General features: G+C 46.1%; 1 non-coding gene across 1 annotated transcript; it reads left to right on the forward strand.

The window, feature by feature from the left end:
* The first annotated feature begins 740 nt into the window (after positions 1–740).
* Positions 741–825, forward strand: TRNAR-UCU. Its single transcript has one exon. It is a non-coding gene; the product is annotated as a tRNA-Arg (tRNA).
* The last annotated feature ends 18,037 nt before the right edge of the window (positions 826–18,862 follow it).

An 18,862-nucleotide genomic window follows, 5' to 3' on the forward strand; every position in this document is an offset into this window, starting at 1 on the left:
TCAGCACAGAGCCCGACGCGGGACTCGAACCCACGAACCCTGAGATTGTGACCTGAGCCGAAGTCGGTCGCTTCACCGACTGAGCCACCCAGGCGCCCCGAGATTAATTTTTAAAAACTCTATGCAAGCACGCATACCCTGACACAGACAGACAAAGAAACCAGTGGGAAGCCTGACGTGTGCACCTTCTGTGAAAACACACGATCACATCTTTGACAAGTTTGCGGAAATCAGGGATATCTTCACTCATCCCACATGAGGCTGCTGGTTCTTGAAAGAGGTTTTTTACAGGTGCACGAGTATTGTGCAGCCAGCCTTGACTCGGTTGCACATCAAGCCCAAAGCATCGGGAAGGTCAGGCTTTGATAAGAGCGGAGAGCTGGGGTCGGGAAACGTCTCGCTCGTCGGATTCACAGCCGTGTGTCTGCGGACGGAAGGCTCGCCCTGGAAAGCTGGCACCGTCCGTGGGCTGAGGCTGAGACCCATTGCCTCCAAGAATCTGGCAGGGGTCCGTCCAGACCTGCTTTTCCCAACGCCCGTGAAAAAGAAGGCAGTTTTGGGGATTCATAGTAGCAACATCTGGGATCTCTGGTCTACCGCGGAAAGCAAGTTTCTCATGTGCAGACCCTTGGGCGAAGGAAACCATCCGGGAATACAAGCAAGGACAGAGGGTACGTTGCAGGCGTCATAGTATTTATCGTGATGTTGTGCAGTGAATCCAAATAAATCGATATAGGGGCGCCTGGGTGGCTCAGTTGGTTAAGCATCTGACTTCTGCTCAGGTCATGATGTCGCGGTTCGTGGGTTCGAGCCCCGCGCCGGGCTCTGTGCTGACAGCTCGTAGCCTGCTTGGGATTCTGTCTCTCTCCCTCTTTCTCTCTCTATCTGCCTCTCCTCTGTTCAGTCTCTCTCTCTCTCTCTCTCTCTCTCTCTCAAACTAATAAATAAACGTTTACAAACATAAAGCGATGTAAATGCCTATCAAGGGGAGATTGGGCAAGTCAATGAGAATAAACATATTCGATGTACGAGCCAAGTGAGTTTGCTTCTCTCTGTCTTACAGGCAAGAGATGAATAGACAGGTTGACTCCAGCCTCCCAGGGGATGATTCACGCTGCCGTGCTTTCAGCCAGGAGACAAGGTTCAACGGATCTCAGCAACACGCCCCTCTTTCCCCGAGCGGAGGACACCGAAGGCCTGCAGACAATCAGCGGCTCCTTCAAATGTGCGCACCACGAGTGGCTACGTGGCCTAGGGGTGGTGGGAGCACAGGGGTCCCAGCAGGCTTCCTCAGGGTGAGCACCTGCCTGGGGTGTGCAGGATGGGGGCAGGTGGCCGTGACCTGGAGGGGAGAGAGGAGGGGAGTGAGTCGCAGAGCAGCTCGGGGACGGCAAATAGGGAGCAGGGGACACTTAATGCAGGATGTGGACGTGATGCTGGGGAATGCTGGAGACCACCTGAGCGAGCGGTTTATTCAGAGCTTGGGAAGGAGTCGGCCGCTGAGCACAGATGTGTCAGTGGAGGCTCCGAGGCAGGCACAGGTGGGGCCCACCTGCCTTGCGGACAAAAATGGGAAAGGGCAGGTGTGCACGTGGCTGGGGGCTGGGGGCTCTGGAAGGAGCTGGTAGCGGCTGCCAGAAGCAGGGCGTCCTATGGGATCGGTCAGGGGGAGCCTGACCCAAGCCTTGTTGGGCTGGTCCTAAGGTGGGAAGAAAACCAGGGGCAAGAGTGAGGGATCTTGGCGGGTGGTGATCAGGTCCCGGACATTTGGGGCCACTGCTGTCAGGGGTTTTCAGGCCAGCTCGCTTCAGCTCCCGGGTCAGACTTCTGTTTGCACAGCTGGTCTGGCCACGGCCGGTTCTCTATTCGGTCTCTCCGCAGGGAGGATCTGGGAGCATTTGTCGGGAATGGCGGCCACTTAAGCGTCCGAGCTCAGAGAATTTTCCTCCTATTCTGTTATCTTGCCGTTTCGGTTACCTGTGGAGTCCGCCTGTCTACCGTATCCAGAAAATCAGCTGGGTCTGTAATGAGTGTTCTGGCTGCCGGGAGTGGCTGTGTGTTCAAACCCACCAGCATGCAGGTTCCCCGGGGGTTTGTCTGAGTCTATGCGGGGGTGGAAGCTGGCTCTCAGTGACTTCAGGCATATTGTCACCCAAGATGATGCAGGAAAGACAGAAACTCACTGCCCGCGTGCCCGGTCCTGTGGGGTTATCGTCTACGCGCCCCTTGAGACTAGAGGGGCATCTCAAGAAACTCTGCGTGCAGGAATCTCCCCAAAGGCTGAAATTCCCTTAGCCCGTATCATTTTTAATGCAAACCATCTGCTTGAATAGAAAAAAAAAAAAAAAGAAAGAAATCCATGACCTCATTTTGCTGTACAACAGACGATTCTTTGGTTTTTCACCAAGAGGCAGAGCACTAATTAATTTTAAAAATGCTGACCTCTTTTGAATTATTTTAGTCCTTTAGATGAAAACCATGTGTCCCGGTGGTGTGGGTTTTTTACCCCTTCTATAGGCTTGAAAGCCTGGGTGTTTTTGGAAGCTTGCTATAGTTCATTGTGAACTGGCGTTTTGCTCAGGATGGACAGAACAAAGACGTGCATTGTGAGCACGACAGAGAGAGAGAGAGAGACGGAGAGAGAGAGGGAGGTGCGTTTTAAGGAGCATCAGACATAAATGGAATTAGAAAATTCGTTTAGCGCTGGCCAGCACGTGCAAATTGTGCGACCCGATTCAGCTACAGCTCAGACCCAGGAAAAGGGGGAAAGGAAAATAGGAATGGAGAGGGGTGGAGAGGGGTGGGAATATTACGGCAGGGCTCACGGGGGCTGAATTCACTGGTGCGCTCGTGTGCGTGTACGTGTCTCCGTCAACGATCAATCATGTACTGGTCCTCGAAGAGAATATTGATTCAGAATATAATTAGGTTTGAATCCAAGGTGCCTTATTTCAGGGAGGATTCACGACTTACTGAGTCATCCTGAGGCTTGCCAGTCAAATGCTTTTTTGAGGGGAGGGGGAATCAGAGAGATTTCAGAATAGGATAGACAGAATAAAAACAGAGTTCCAAGACTGGATCGATGCCCTCCTCGCTGGCTGGGCTCCTTTGGGTCAACCACATCCCATAGCAACTGTACCTTTTTTACAAGTAATGAAGTGACAAGAAAATCACGGAACGCGATGTGCGTACAGGTTAAAGAGGTCTCCTTTCCGCACCTTTTGTGGAGTTTCCTAACACCATGTATAGAATTTGTAAGCAAGGAAGATCCATAAGCATGAAAGGAGTAAGTAGGACAAAGCAGTCTTGATAAGATGGGGGAAATTATGGTTCCATGTGCTCTGTCCTGTCGAATGCTCGTCAGTCACATAATCGGGTCTGAAGAATTAGAAACTCACCCAGTTCTTGTCCGCGCCAGATAAAGGCCAGACACAGCGAGCTCAGCCATGCTGTGACTCCCCAGCGTTTCTTTGCAGGACAAGAAATTTTGACACATCGTGAGGTAATGTGTGGTTTCCCCAGAATCGGTTTTTCAATAAATGGGGCGAAAATATGGACACAGGAATTTGTGAAAGATGCTTACGGTGTCAACATCAAAGCCAGAAGGAGTTGGAGCTCTAAACATCCACTGACGTGACATCCCACAGGGAGACGTGGGTCCTTCAAAAGTGAATCAGGAAGATAAATGACTTACAAGGAAATTTAACTGAGATTAAGAAAAAGCCACGCTCAGCAGAGATTGCAAAACGTGCTGATGCTATTGCAAAGGAAGGCTGTCACATTTAATTGTTAGAAATCTCAAGGGTGCTATCAAAGAGCAAAAGAACAAGAAACAAAACTTTTAGGGATGATGAATCACTTTGGCAAATTTCACTGACTGAGTTAACCAGATAATTACCAAAAAAGCTACCTCGTTTTGGGGGGTGTGGGTGAAGCAGATAATCCTTCAGTATGATTGTTTCACCATGGAGAACACAATAAACCCATATACATCATGTATACATAGAGCCCACCTCCCCTGGGGACTGGAACTGGACGTATACAACCATATATATGGTAGAGCCCACCTCCCCTGGAGACGGGAGATGGACGTATACTATCATATATACGGTAGAACCCACCTCCCCTGGGGACTGGAACTGGACTTATACTACCATATACGGCCGAGTCCACCTTCCCTGGGGGACTGGAGCTGGACTTATACTATCATATATACGGTAGAGCCCACCTTCCCTGGGGACGGGAGATGGACGTATACTACCATATATACGGTAGAGCCCACCTCCCCTGGGGACTGGAACTGGACGTATACTACCATATATATACGGTAGAGTCCCCTTCCCCTAGAGGACCGGAGGTGGACTTATACTACCATATATACGGCAGAGCCCACCTCCCTGGGGACTGGAACTAGAAGTATACTACCGTATATACGGTAGAACCCACCTCCCCTGGGGACTGGAACTGGACGTATACTACCATATATACGGTAGAGCCCACCTCCCCTGGGGACTGGAGCTGGACGTATACTATCATATATACGGTAGAGTCCACCTTCCCTGGGGGACTGGAGCTGGACTTATACTATCATATATACGGTAGAGCCCACCTCCCCTGGGGCACTGGGGCCAGCTCAGGTGCTGTCCTACCCGGGGTAGTAATCGACCCCTGTGCTACTGACACCCTGATGCCACCCAAGGGCCTTTGCCCCAGACGTGTCACCGCCTGTGGGTGTGGTCAAGGACGTCCCAACATCCCGGGGATGCGCTCACAGGCTCGAAAGCCCCCGCCCCCCCCCTGCAGTGAAACACACCCCCAGGGAGAGCTGGGCACCCAGCGCGGATCCCACAATTCCAAATGCATGCCTCCTGCTTTGGGGCATTTCCTTGGAAGTTGTTTTAAGATGCATTTTCCTGCAGACGGCCCCTGTCCCTTGGAGGGGACATGCTCCGGGAATCGGGGTGATGACTGGGTTGCCCCTTTTACCGTGGTGTTCCTCAGGGTTCTCCAGAGAGAGCCAACAGGATGCGTGTGCATGTGCAGGTGTATTTTAAGGAGTGGGCTCGAGGCATTGTAGGGGCCGGCAAGGCTGAAATCTGTGGGGCAAGCCAGCGGGCTGGAGACACGGGCCGGCATCGACGTGGCCATCTGGAGTCCCAATTCCACAGGGCAGCAGGCTGGAAGGTCTGGCACCATCGCCCCCTTTTGTTGGGAGAGTCCACTTTGGTTTTTGTTCGTTTGTGTCATGCCTTCGACTGATTGGACCAGGCCCACCCACCTCATATGGAAAAAGTGTACTTTGTTAAAAATGAGCTGATGGTGGGTGTTCACCCCTTTGGCAAAGCACCTTCCCAGCAACACCTCGCCTAGCGTTTGACCAAACAGCTGGGCACCTCGGTGGTCCAAGTCCAGGTACAATTAACCCGCACGTGCCTGGAGCTTGAGGGCTGGAACGGAGTGGGGGAAGGGAAGGTCCGTCCTTGGAGCCATCACCGCTTTGCTGAAAGAGCACATTGATGGAGAGTCACAGTTAACTGCACGTGTGAACTTGGCTGGGCCGTGGGGGTGCCAGACGTGTGGGGAAACATGATCCTCTGTGTGTCCGTGAGGGTGTTTCAGGAATAGATGAGCACTGAATGCGTGCACGGAGTAGAGCACACGGCCTTCCCCAGTGTGGGTGGGCCCTGTGCCATAAGTTGAAGGCCCGACCACATCAAAAAGGCAGACGTGTGGGGCAGAAGAGAGAATTTCACCTGCTGAGTGCTGTCGAAGCAGGACAGGTGCATTCTCCCGCTTTTGGAGTGTCTAGAACGCGGGCTCTTCCCGGCTCTCGAGCCTGCTGGCGTTCGGGTGAGAACTCACACCATCGGGTAGGTTGGGGCCCCAGTTTGCCAAATTAGCCTACAGATCTCGGGTCGTGTGAGCCTCCATCATGCATCAGTCAATTTCTTATAATACATCTCTCTGTTATATGTGTGTGTTTATGTATATGTATATAAATGTATATGTGTAACTGTATATAGTTTGCATATTAGTTATAAACATTAAGTACAACTAACAGGGTGTATATGTGAGTGTTTATATATACATACACAACTTGTATGTGTAACTATACTATGTATATAGTCATAAACAGTAAATATAACTAATAGGGTGTCTATCAGTGTGTTTTTATATATGTGTACATGCATAAACTTATATGTGTGACTATACATATATATATATATACACATATATATAGTTGTAAACATTAAATACAACTAACAGGCTGTATATGTGTGTGTTTATATATATGTACATGCATAAGCTTATATGTGTAACTATTCTATGTATATATATAGTCATAAACAGTAAATATAACTAATAGGATGTATATGTGTGTGTTTATATATACATACATAACTTGTATGTGTAACTATACTATGTATATAGTCATAAACAGTAAATATAATAGGGCTTATATCAGTGTGTTTATATATATGTGTACATGCATAAACTTATATGTTTGACTATACATATATATATATATACACATATATATAGTTGTAAACATTAAATACAAGTAACAGGATTGTATTTATATATATAAATATAAATACGTTAAATATATATATATATAAACACACACCTGTGTTTATATATATATGTACATGCATAAGCTTATATGTGTAACTATTCTATGTATATATATATAGTCATAAACAGTAAATATAACTAATAGGCTGTATATCAGTGTGTTTATATATGTACATGCATAAACTTACATGTGTAACTATACTATGTATATAAAGTTATAAACATGAAATATAACTAATAGGATGTACATGGGTGTTTATATATATATAAACTTACATGTGTGGTTATACTATGTATATATATATAGTTATAAATATTTAATATAACTGATAGGGTGTATATGTGTGGGCTTAATATATGTACATATATAAACTTATATGTGTCACTATACTATGTATATTAGTTATAAACATTCAGTATAACTAATAGAGTATCTATGTGTGTGCATTTATATATGTACGTACATATAAAGTTATGTGGAAAACTATCGTATCTATATTATTAGTTATAAACACTAAATATCTCTACATAGAATTCAACCCCACAGGATGTATGCAATGTGTATACAAGCAATGAAGACAAGTGCAATATATGTTTCTCTATCTCCCTACCTAAAAAGAATGAAAAATCACTTCCAATGAAAAGTTAGGTTGCATTAATCCTTGCGCTGACCCCTTTACAAAAAAATCTACGTAAAAATGATAAATTGTTACTTCCAGTGGAAGGTTACATGGCATTAATCCTGGTGCTGAGCCCTTTACAAAACAAATTCTGTCTAAAACTGATGAGTTATTACTGGTAAGGGAAGGTGACCGCGTGTTAATCCCCGTGCACACCCCTTTGCAAAGAACCCTACTGGGAAGGTGAAGTAACATTAGTTAGCTTTTTCCCGCCTGCTGGGGAGAAACCGTATCCACGTTTCAGCTCACATAAGGCCACACGACACCAGCAAGGCGGGGGGGGGGTCTCCTCTTATCACCCCCTTTTTGCAAGAGAAAAAGCCTGAGGCCCCCATCCTGAGCTGGAGCCACAGAGGGGAATCCGTCAACTCTCAGGCGCTTGGGCACCAGGACGCTGAATACGGGGTGAACCCCTCTGTTCCCTTTTTCCACAAACACTGGCCTGTTTTATTATTCACAGTGGCTCTGCTTTTATGACGGGGAAAGAGAGCCAGAGGGAGGGTCACGTCTTTTGGTCTTTTTGTGACGAGTAAAATGTCGCTCTGGAAGGATTTCTCTGTAGCAACAAACCTGAGCCCACCTGTCCCCCAGACAGCCGTCTTCCCTAGGAATGTAGGTGATCACCCCGGGATGGGGGAGAAAGTGCAGGAAGGCACCGAATTTGGGGGCTGCATTCCGGCACCAGGGAGAAAAGCATCAGCTTTAATTCTACAGCCGACATCCTACAGCCGGGGAGAAGGAAGCCAGTTATTTGCACACGCGGGACCGAAATGAGTTGCATTTAAAAGTGCATCTTGGGGCGCCTGGGTGGCTCAGTCACTTAAGCATCCGACTTCAGCTTAGGTTATGATCTTGCGGTTCGTGGGGTCAAGCCCCACATAGGGCTCTGTGCTGGCAGCTCAGAGCCTGGAGCCTGCTTCGGATTCTGTGTCTCCCTCTCTCTCTACCCATCTCTCAAAAATAAATAAGCATTAAAAATTTTTAAAAAGCCTATATTTCAGCATAGAATACACATTTGCTAGGGGCAGAGAATAAGGAAACTGCATTTTCACTTCCAAGATCAGCTACACTTCCTAGCAAAAATACAAGTATCCAAAAAAAAAGAAAAAAAAAAATTCAAGTATCCAAACAGAAGGCGTTCCTTCTGCCTTTTTAAAAAATCAAGAGCCAGAGGCTTAATGGACTGACCCACCCAGGCGCCCCTATGTTCTCCTTCCTTTTAATGCGCTCTGAGCTCCTGATGACTTTGGGCAGCAGGATATCTGCACGCGAGTAAAGGTGTTAGAAAAGCCGTGTAGACGATGCAAAGCCAAATAAGGAGATGAGCTCCATGCGTAGGGGCCCCGTTGTTTATTAAGAACGTAAATTGATACGGGGCGCCTGGGTGGCGCAGTCGGTTAAGCGTCCGACTTCAGCCAGGTCACGATCTCGCGGTCCGGGAGTTCGAGCCCCGCGTCAGGCTCTGGGCTGATGGCTCAGAGCCTGGAGCCTGTTTCCGATTCTGTGTCTCCCTCTCTCTCTGCCCCTCCCCCATTCATGCTCTGTCTCTCTCTGTCCCAAAAATAAATAAACGTTGAAAAAAAAAATTAAAAAAAAAAAAAAAGAACGTAAATTGATAAGCATCACACATTTAGGATTGTCTGGGGACGTGCACAGTGTCAGACCAATGTGCTTTCGGAAAATCGAGGGGCTCCTGGGTGGCTCAGTTGGCTAAGACTTCGGGTCAGGTCATGATCTCACGGTTCGTGGGTTCAAGCCCCGCATCAGGGTCTGTGCTGACAGCTCGGAGCCTGGAGCCTGCTTCGGATTCTGCGTCTCCCTCTCTCTCTGCCCCTCCAGTCCCCACCCCGTTCTCTCTCTCTCTCAAAAGTAAACATTAATTTTTTTTTTTAATTACCAGCATCCACGTCAGGAAATAACACGGAGGGGACCCAGGACCCAGTCTCTGAGGGTCCCATGTGGCCATGGGCAGCTGGGCGGGTGGCTGGGAGCTTTGCAAACGGCCATGAGGCACAGGCTTCTCTGTGTCGGGCTCCTGGCGGGCACTTAATGCCTGTGAAATCTGTCCTTCCTGGAGCCTGTGTTTCTAGCGTGTTTCTCTCCATTACCGTGGAATATGGATTCATTTTATGGTTGTTGAGCAATTGGGTCCCTTCCCATTTGGAGGAAGTCATAAACTTTGGGTATTTGACTCCTTTTTTTGTTTGTTTTTTGGTTTTGGTGGAGGTATGTACCATATCCACGGATGCACACGCTTTTGTGTGTATATTTGTACGTTTATAGAATTGCATATACACACATGCGCGTGTACCTGCACATATAAATGCGCGTGGACATATAGGGGTGTAGACAGATAGCATGTGTGTGTGATATCACACAGCCATGCGGCCATACGGATCGCATAATTCAGAAAAGCTGTTTTTTTTTTTTTTCTGGCGCTGTTTTAACTGATTATACTGTTGAGCTAATAATAACTATTCCACTAAAATTATTGACATGCGGGTTATTTGATCCAGACTCTGTGTGTTTTCAATTTCCCTTTGGACAAAAGCTCATCTTCTGTTTGGAGGTCTGCTCACCTGTATACAGACAGTGCCCAATGCATGCGCGTGTTCCAATAAAACCTTATAGGCACAGAGATTGGAGTTTCCTGTAATTGTGATAGGTACACGATACGGTTTTCCTTTTGATTTTCTTCCCCCCCACTCCCAACTATTAAAAAATAGAAAAACTGTTCTCCAAGGGCTGTGCAAAGAAAGGCAGCAGAAGGGGTGGGGGAGGGGGGCATAATTTGCTGACCTGATTTCTAGAGTGTTGGATTTGTGAATGAGAAGTGAATTTCCAGGACGGGTAAGGAACACACGGAAAAAATATTATTTCTCTAGTATGTTAGGGCCCCTCCCCACCGAGCTACCGAAAAGTGTAAAATGAAATGAAAGGAAATAAAATACAGTAAAAGTATATTAAATTGAAATAAAACAAAATAAAACGACATAAAAACAAAAATGAAATAAAATGGATGACTTTTTCTTTTTTCAAAAAAGTTACCAAAAAAACAAACAAAATAAAATAAAATTATCTGCTTTTTCTTTTCTGCAAATAGTTAACAAAAATAAATAAAATTATAAAATGAGAGAATAAAATAAATTAGAAAATAAAATAAACAGCTTTCTCTTTTTTTCAAAAAAGTCACCGGGGCGCCTGGGTGGCGCAGTCGGTTAAGCGTCCGACTTCAGCCAGGTCACGATCTCGCGGTCCGTGAGTTCGAGCCCCGCGTCGGGCTCTGGGCTGATGGCTCGGAGCCTGGAGCCTGTTTCCGATTCTGTGTCTCCCTCTCTCTCTGCCCCTCCCCCGTTCATGCTCTGTCTCTCTCTGTCTCCAAAATAAATAAACGTTGAAAAAAAAAAATTAAAAAAAAAAAGTCACCAAAAATAAATAAAATAAACCATTTCTTCTTTTTTTTTCATTTCTTCTTTTTTCAAAGAAGTTAACAATAAACAGAGTAAAATAAACTAATTTTTCTTTTTTCAAAAAGCTTACCAAAAACAAGTAAAATAATAAAATAAAATAAACAGATTCTTCTTTTCTCAAAAAAGTAAACAAAATAAATTAAATCACTTTTTCTTTTTTCAAAAACCTTACCAAATAAAATAAAATAATAAAATAATAAAACCAAATCAAATAAACGGCTTTTTCTTTCTTTCAAAAAAGTTGCCAAAAATAAAATAAAATAATAAAATAAAATAAACAGCTTTTTCTTTTCTCAAGAAAGCAAACAAAAATAAACAAAATAAAATAAATCATTTTTTCTTTTTTCAAAAAACTTACCAAATAAAATGAAATAAAATAAAATAATAAAATAATAAAACCAAATAAAATAAAATAAAATAAAATAAAATAAAATAAAGCTAACTTTTCTTTTTTCAGGTCTGACATTTCCTCTCTGTGAACACAGGACAATGAGAAAGGAGGCGGTGCTCCCTGTAAGGGAGTCGCTATCTGTGAACGCACGACCGTCTGCAGGATGCGAATGAAGGTTGAACATAAAGCTGCCAGGGTGGCATGAAAATGAGTCAAATCTGCGCCAACTATGGCGGACCCGGAAATTCTCTTCTGGGAAGGACATTTCTCTACTCTTTTCCTCTAGGACGAACGAGCCGCGTGATGGGATTTGTGCAAAGAATGTAATGAAGTAAAGGATTTTTGAAAAAGCAGCTTCTGTTCAAGGCGTGCGTTTGCGGGGACACGGAAGGTGTTGGCCACAAGCGCGTTGGCCACGTATCTACCCAGGAAAAATACAACACGGTGCGTTTTCTGATCCTCTTGTCCCATTCTTAAGTTCTTCCTGTTTTTAATGTTTTTCTGAGACTCTTATCTAGCAAGCACACTAAGAACAAACCCGACATAAACGTGAACTTCACATCCAATTTTCTACAGGCAACCTGTCACACTTTAGCTTGAGGAAAGGGTGGGTGGGTCAGACCAATGCGGCGGAACGGGGCAACAGGCAAGCTTGAGCAGGGACAATAAACATGCAAACGGACCTCCGTTCATGGAAAGGGCTCCTTCATCACAGCCGGATGGATTTTCACAACGTGCCTTGTCAGAGAAAATTGTTCTGAACTGAAGGCAGTTGAGGAGTTCTGGGCCCTGCCCTATCTGCCCAAAAAGCAGGGCATAAGTTGTCCCTTGGGAAGGTGACTGTTATCACTGCACGTGGCAAGAGTCTACCTAAAGAAAACTTAGCAAAAAAACTTGTAAAAAAAAGAAAAAACCTTATCAACCCTCCCCCCGTCTTCCATTAATTGCCCCCATCAATCCTAGTCACTTTCCCACAATTTGCCACCTCTCAAAACCTAACCCCCTTTCCTTAAAACGGTATAGATGCCCCTGAATGTAGCCACTTACTTGAGTTTTTACTTCTTTTCTGCAAATGTTGGTGCCCGTAAAATATTAATAAAATTCTATGCTTTTTACCCCCTCCCTTCAAACTGTCCTCTAAGAGTTTAATTCACACCTCCCGGGAATCACATCTAAGAGGGTAGAGGAAGTATTTGATCTGAACACCAGTCAATGTTTAAATGCTGGGGATGTTGGAATTGAGACATTTACTTCCCAAAAGCTTGTCGGCAATTACTGACCATCCCTCATGTACCCCGACATTGTTCTTTGATTCATAGCAACAATACCACTAGAAGTCACCTCATTGACCCCTTTACTCCGGCTGACCTTCAGATTTCAACCTGACCACGGTACCCTCCTCATCATGTCTCCCGGCTCTCGAACATCATTACCTCTTAGTGTAAAAGCAAGAGCAAATGCAGGATTTATAACCTTAGTCGGTTTCAGTTCATTTTCCCAACACGTTGGCATTGTTTCTATAAAAGTAACCAAACTCCTAGCCTTGCGTCTAGAGCCCTGGGAAGTGCTTCAGACCGTCCATCCTACCGCTGCGCTCTGGCTGATTTTATCCCTGCGACACGGGGGTTTGTTTCTGGTCCTTAACCCTGGGGACTCAATGTCCATGCAGAGATAAAACACAGGTGGCTGCCCCCGTGCCCCCTAAAGTTTCTGAGACAGTCAGCATCCCTTTCCACACCCCACTGAGTCTGCTTTATCCCTAAAGCTACCAGAGCTTTGTAAATTTAATTATATCTGGTTTTTTAAATACAATTTATTGTAAAAAATTTTTAAATCTTTACTTATTTTTGAGAGACAGCGAGCAAACAGGGGAGGGACAGAGAGAGAGAGGGAGACAGAGAATCCGAAGCAGGCTCCAGGCTCCGAGCTGTCCGCGCAGAGCCGGACGTGGGGCTGGAACCCACAGACTGTGAGATCATGACCTGAGCCGAAGTCAGACGCTTCACCGACTGAGCCCCCCCCCAGGCGCCCCGAGCATGCAATTTATTTTGAAGCAGTCTTAGATTTGCAGAAAAGTTGCAAAGACGGACTTTGACCAGCGCTGGCCTCCTTGAGCCTAGAGGAGGAAGAGGGAAACACACACAGGGGATCCGGCCTGCGTCCTGCACCCACAGGGAGAGGGCGGATCTCATCTCAAAAAAGTCATGGTTCCCACGTGGGTGTGACGCGTCTGGACAGAGCAGGGCAGGTGCGCAGAGATGCACAGGGCGGAGGACGGGGTTGTGGCTTCCGAGGTCGGCCGAGGGTCGTGGGAGAAGCCACTGGAATAGGTGCGCCCTCTGTGTGCCCGCTCTGTGCCCATCAGACTCTCCCCACGAGAGGGCCTCACGGCCGTGATCGCTTTGCAGGACTTTCTGCTGGGGCTCAGCTAAGGCCCCACTCGGTCCCGGACGCCTCCTTCTGCCCCCGTGTCTGCTGAGTGGCTCCCGGCTCAAAACAGTCATTAAATCAATTGTCATCCCAGGCTGGATGCCAGGGATAGTTTCCACAATAATTCTGGAGGTGGAAGAATTGCAGATAGTGGGGGGCGCTCCGTAGTGGGGGAACCTTAGCACAGCTTGGTTCCTTTATGTTATAGAGTAACGCCTTGCTGTTTAAAAAAAAAATTAAGGTCGCTTGGAGGTGGAGGGAGGGGGAGTTGGGACTTTGGGGTGTAGTGGGCACAGAGTTTCAGTTTTACAAGATGAAATGTTTATGGAAACGGATGGCACAGCAGTGTGAATAAACTTCTTACCACTGGCCTGCACACAGAAAGTGGTGCCGTATGGATTTTACCACTATTTTATTATTGTATCTTATTTTATCTTATTTTATTTTATTTTATTTTATTTTATTTTATTTTATTTTAACCTCCCTTTATTTTATTTTAACCTCACTTTATTTTATTGTTTTATTTTAACCTCGCTTTATTTTATTATTTTATGTTATTTTAACCTCCCTTTATTTTATTATTTTATTTTAACCTTGCTTTTTTTTATTATTTTATTTTATTTTAACCTTGCTTTATTTATTATTTTATTTTATCTTGTTTAAATTAAATTAAATTCAGTATTACTTCATTTTACGTTACTTCATTTTATTTTATTATTTTATCTTATTTTAATTTAACTTCACTTTATTTTATTATGTTACTGTATTTTATTTTATCTTGTGTAATTTAAATTTAATTTAATTAAGAATTCCTTTGTTTTATTTTATTTTACTTATTTTAGTTTATTTTATTATTTTATTTTTTAACTTTATTTTATTATTTTACTCTATTTTATTTTATCTTGTTTAAATTAAATTAAATTTAATGTAATTTAATATTCATTTTACTTTATTTTACTTCGGTTGTTTTAATTTAACTTCACTTTATTTTATTATTTTATTGTATTTTATTTTATCTTGTTTATGTTAAATTAAATTTAGTATTACTTCATTTTATTTTATTTGACTTCATTTTATTTCATTATTTTATTTTATTTACTTTATTGTATTTATTTACTTTATTAAATTTTAATTTAATTTGACTTCATTTTTTTATTTTATTACTTTATTTTATTTTATGTTATTTATTTTAATTTTTTTTTCCAATGTTTATTCTTGAGAGACAGAGCGTGAGCAGGGGAGGGGCAGACAGAGAGGGAGACACAGAATCTGAAGCAGGCTCCAGGCCCTGAGCTGACAGCACAGAGACTCACATGGGGCTTGAACCCATAAACCTTGAGATCATGACCTGAGCTGAAGTCAGATGCTCAACTGACTGAGCCAGCCAGGCATCCCTATTTAATTTAATTTAAATTTAATTTAATTTAATTTAATTTAACTTCATTTAATTTTATTTTACTTCATTTTGTTTCATTTTATTTATTTTGTTCTACAGTCTTTTTAAAAATTTTTTTTCCTTTACATCTATTTATTTTTGAGAGACAGAGTGAGACAGAGCATGAGCGGGGGAGGGTCAGAGAGAGAGGGAGACACAGGATCCGAAACAGGCTCCAGACCCTGAGCCATCAGCACAGAGCCCGATGCGGGGCTCAAACTTACAGACTTCGAGATCATGACCTGAGCCGAAGTTGGATGCTTGACCGACTGAGCCACCCAGACGCCCCTATTTTGTTCTACAGTCTTAAAAAAGTTATTTGGCCGCTTGGTTCCTTAAGTGAAAAACTAAAGCAAAAGGAAAAAAGCCCGTGTGTACAATAAAGCCCTGTTTATGTGCTGACGTGTCCAGGCGATCCTTTGCACGTTTGCACGTCTGTCCCTGAATACAAGTGCGTGTGCACGCACATGTGCCCCGAGATGCCATCACGGGGACCTTGATGGCTTCACCATGGAAAACCCGAGGAAAAAGTTGGTGGGGAACCTACTCAGGAGATATTTTCCAGGCTTTATTGACTGTAGCGATCTCGTCCTGCAGCAGGTAGGCGGACCTGGGCCATACGGGAGTTCTGGAAAATTCCATGCGTGGAAACAAACAAGCAAACAGACAAAAAAGTAGGTGTTTACACATGTGCACGACCATGCCGGCTGGGATCTCTTAGCGGAGTTCAAGGCTTCGCGTGTACATGTTCGTGCCCCTCGGTGTTGGGCTTTCCAACGCTGCAGGTGTCAGCATCAGGGAAGACACAGTAGGAAACGCTCGTCGAGGAACCCTGCTTGTCCTTGTCCCTCAGACCCTGGGAAGGTGGCCAGGCTGCGAGTTCCCTCGCCACGTTCGCTCTTGGGGCCGAGAGCTAGGCAGCCAGCGGTCAGCCGGCTGCGATTTCTTCTGTAACTGTGCTTAGTAACATCTCCCCCACCCTTACGGTGTCTCTCCTCCCTTCTTCCTTCCTTCCTTCCTTCCTTCCTTCCTTCCTTCCTTCCTTCCCTGCCTCCATTCCTTCCTTCCTTCCCTCCCTCCCTCCTTCTGTCCTTCCTTCCCTCGTTCCTTCCTTCCCTGCTTCCTTGCTCCCTCCCTTCCTTCTTCCTTCCTTCTTCCTCCCTCCCTTTCCCCTCCCTCCTTCTGTCCTTCCTTCCTTCCTCCCTGCCTCCGTTCCTTCCTTCCTTCCTTCCTTCCTTCCTTCCTTCCTTCCCTCCCTCCCTTCCTTCCTTCCTCCTTCCTTCTTCCTTCCTCCCTCCCTTCCCCCCTCCCTCTTTCTGTCCTTCCTTCCTTCCTTCCCTCCCTCCCTCCCTCCCTTCTCCCCACCTCTCTCTCTCCTTCCTTCCCTCCCTCCTTCCTTCCCTCCCTCCTTCATTCCTTCCTTTCTTCCTTCCTTCCTCCCTTCCTACCTTTCTCCTTCCTTCTTCCTTACTTCCTTCCCTTATTCCTTCTTTTCTTCTTCCTTCCTCCCCTCCATCTTTCCCTCTCTCCCTATTTCCTTCCTCCCTCCCTTCCTTCCTCCTTCCTCCTTCCTTCCTTCCTTCCTTCTTTCCTTCCTTCCTTCCTTCCCTCATTCCTACTTTCCTTCTTCCTTCCTTCCCTCCCTCCATCCCTCCCTTCCTTCCTTGCTTCCTTCCCTCCCTCCCTCCTTCCCTTCCCCCCTTCCCTCCCTCCCTCCCTCCTTCCTTCCTCCCTTCCTTCCTTCCATGCCTTTACTGAACACATTTCATTTTTAGACTGTTTCAAGTTTTATTAGGTCCTTGGTGTGATTCCCTTTCCAACCATGGAACCGTCTGCCCCGCACCCTGGAGCGGATCTGCTCTGTGCCTGTGTTGGAGGAGAGTTGCGTGGACTGCATTTGGGGGACAGAAATTACCTTGTGCCTATGATGTGACCCTGCCACCTCCCCGCCTCCCGCAAACCATCCTGTGCACTCGGGAGGGAGGCTGACTCCCGTGGTTGCAGCGGTGGAATCAGGGCCGGACGCAGGGGAAGGGAAGCAGCAGGGCTAGACGAGGAGGCCCGGGGTGGGGGTGGGGGTGAGGCCGGGAGGTTTGATGCTTCATCCCTGATGGAGGGTGAATTCTTCAGCTCTGAGTCAAGTGGAGGAGGAAGCTGAGGAGGGGGTCCAGGAGCCAGTAAATTAATGGGGGAGGGTCCCCTGGGAGTCTTTCAGAAAGCACCTGACTTACAATAGCTTGACTTACGATAGTTCGAGTACATGATGGTGCAGCATCGTACGTGACACCAAGACCGAGAAAATGTTCCCAAACCTTTTCTCATTTGCGTGTGTGTAGTGCAGGCAGATTGACCCCCCTCCCCGTATTCTTTGCCTCCAATAAAACGTCGGGAAGGTGATGCTGTGCGTGCACGGGTGGTTCGAGGTGAATCTTTGCTCCAACGCCAGGAAGTGTGATTCACTTTTGGGAAACGTTGGGTAACTGGGTAGTCACCACCTTTTAAGGAAGCCGTAGGAGCTGGAGGGAGGTTTGACCCAGCGGAATCCCTCATCTGTGCTGTCCTCGAGTGACAGAAGTCACCTTGGGTCACGGTCTAATGGAACTCCGAAATCCAGTTCGGGAAGTCGGGTGACCTTTCAAGCCCCAGGCTCAGGCACAGCACGTTAAATGGCTCATGACCCACAGTGACTCACGCGTGAAGGGCCAGGAGCTTCAGACATGGGTCACTTCACGGTGGTCCTCCCCAGAATCGAGCCTCCCGGCCCTAAAGAAATAAGTCACGGTGATGCCTCCATCGCTGGTGTGACCTGATCTCCATTAACGAACAAAAGGAATGAGAAATATTCCAAGGGATTCCATAATTCCATTCTTTCCTTGAAAAAGAAAATTCCAGGCTGGCATAGGAAATATCCACATCTGCATTTACCCATCTTGCTTCAATAATGACTTGTGAATGGAAGCATTCCCAGGTCTTGGCGATGATGCCTACTGTCAGAGTTCAAGGCAAGAGTGTTTCCTGAAGCAGGACGTAATAGGAACAGAGCCCATCTCTATAAGCATGGGGGGCATGCCCTTGGAGGCATGGGCTTGACCTCAGCTGGGCAGGGTGCACCGTGCTTTGGTCAGGGTTATGGGTGAACCACCAACCCGTCCTTGATGAGTCTCTTCCTCTTTGGTCCCTTTCACTAGACCCTTTGGATGACACGTTCTCTCTTCCTGGACGTGCTCATACCTGCCCTCAAGTCTGTGCTCTGGGGGTCAATGTGTGTCCTTGAGCAGAACACTTTGCTGGTTAAGATGCTCAAAATTTCCTGGCGGGATGGGCTCTTTGCAAAAGCTTGAGTACAGAGTAGGTGTGGCTTGTCCTGGGTGTCCTGTATCCCCAGCTCCTGCAAGCTTGGAGGGCCCAAAACACACCCTTGGGGTGTCTCCCTATCCACCTGTAATGCTCCCTGTGTCTACGTGTCCCAGATGGACTGCCATGTTCTCGACGTGTTTCCTTTCCATCCTCGGGTCAAACAGCACGTGGCCCACTGATTCCTTTCTTGAGGTCCTTGGCCTTTGGGGACCCATCAGAAGTCAACCCTGCTGTGACGATGCTTGGTGATCCCATTCCCGATGCTTTGTGAGGTGCAGTGAGGCGGGAACTTGTGCCCTCCATGGTTGGGTACAACTGAAGTTGGGTGAAGACATTCCGTTCCCTTCTCTCTCTCTTTATAGAAACAAGAGCTGTATTGCCTGCAATGGAATCATGTCATGGGAACTAGACAGATGCAGGCCAGGACTGAGCGTGCGGGCAAGACAGTTTCCCCATTTCGGCAGGAAGGACTTGGGGTTTGCAGAGCAGAGGTGGGGTCTTGGCGAATGGTCAGGAAGCACAG

Source organism: Lynx canadensis, chromosome X (genome assembly GCF_007474595.2).
Source record: "Lynx canadensis isolate LIC74 chromosome X, mLynCan4.pri.v2, whole genome shotgun sequence".
NCBI lineage: Eukaryota > Metazoa > Chordata > Mammalia > Carnivora > Felidae > Lynx > Lynx canadensis.